The sequence below is a fragment of the Octopus bimaculoides genome, chromosome 5 (genome assembly GCF_001194135.2).
Source record: "Octopus bimaculoides isolate UCB-OBI-ISO-001 chromosome 5, ASM119413v2, whole genome shotgun sequence".
Classification (NCBI taxonomy): Eukaryota; Metazoa; Mollusca; class Cephalopoda; order Octopoda; family Octopodidae; genus Octopus; species Octopus bimaculoides.
The window spans coordinates 31,903,844-31,905,261 of record NC_068985.1 but is presented as its reverse complement, the minus strand read 5'-3'; the positions used below and the strand labels follow the sequence as shown (position 1 = coordinate 31,905,261).

The following is a 1,418-nucleotide window of genomic DNA, read 5'->3' as shown; positions in this document are numbered from 1 at the left end:
TATATATACTCCTTATCAACAGTCAGCTTATTTTTGTTTTGTTTTGTTTGCATTTTATTTTTCATCGTAACTAAACATTATTGATAACATCTACTAAAAAGTTTCTTTGTTTAAACACTGAAAAAAGTACATATACATTGACGTGCATGTGCGCGAATGTTTGCTTCAGGTATATAAAAAAAAAAATTCCGATGAATAAACAAACCAGATGTATGAGATAAAAGTAAATAGTATATATTTATCATATCCATTTTTGTATAGCTGTTATAATTTTTCTTTTCAATCTTGAGAAAATCGAAACTCTTTGGACACGTTGTCACTAAATATAGAAATATATGGACATGTAGATTGAATCGGGTCATCGACTTCACTTAGGCTTGAAACATTTTCCGCTTATTTCATGGCTGGATAGTAGTCAGATAGATCCGTAAGAATTCTTTTGTTACAATAACTAAATAAACCATTATTAATTCAGTTAATTATTTTTTGCTGAGTGTTATTGAATTAATTTCCGCGGGTCTGTGTGTTGAATGTAAATGTTTAAGTACACTAATTACTGTTAGTAGTTAACTAATGTAAAACCACAAACCTCCCGATCTATTCGAACCCCACCCCAAATCTCACAAAAACTTATAATTAAATCATTATTAATATTTTGAAGCAATTTTCAAACCTTGAGTGACGTTTGTTTGAGAATTTCATAAAAATGAATTTATTGTTGATATTGTGCTATTTCAATTACTTTAATAGTTGTATGCATTTCTGATTTTGTAATGTCCGATGTTTACACACACACACCGATATGTAATACTTATACATCAGGCAATTTTTGCTTCAGACAAGTTTTCTTTATGAAGCATGTCAATTCAAGTGTAGTAAGACCGTAATCTAACATTTACTTTGTTATCCATTATTGTGTAGTGTGTTCAATATAGATTAGCGACAGTTTTTTATGAAAAGCTTGAAAGTAATGAGTACTTAATAAGAGGACGTTAGGAAAGCAGAGAGATACACCTTTCTGCACGACTGATTTCTAACATTATTTTGAGAAAAGTGTGTTAAGTGAACCAGGAATTTGCTCTTCAATGAAAGATGACTAAGCAGTACTCAGATTATCGGATCCTGTTCAAAACGGGGGCACCAGTATTTTCTTAACGAAACACTTTGAAACTTGGGACACCGGTAGAATGTGTCATATAAAACATCTTTTTCTCTTAGTCTTCTTAACAAAAAAAACGTACATCGCAAGTTATTTCATGTTAAAGTTGTCGTATTTCTGTAATTTCAACCAATGACTGACGTCCATTCAGCCGAATAACAGTAAGTGCTGACTACGTAAACAAACGATTGTCAAACGATTTTGGCGGTGATAAAATTATTATTTCCTTGTCAAAAAATGGCTGAAGCATATTGGCAGT

The 1,418-nt window shown here is 31.3% G+C and overlaps 1 protein-coding gene across 2 annotated transcripts in view; it reads left to right on the top strand.

The window, feature by feature from the left end:
- Positions 1–1,418, top strand: part of LOC106867880 (proprotein convertase subtilisin/kexin type 7) — a 59,536-nt gene that overhangs the window by 1,377 nt on the left and 56,741 nt on the right. The gene's annotated exons all lie outside the window — the stretch shown is intronic.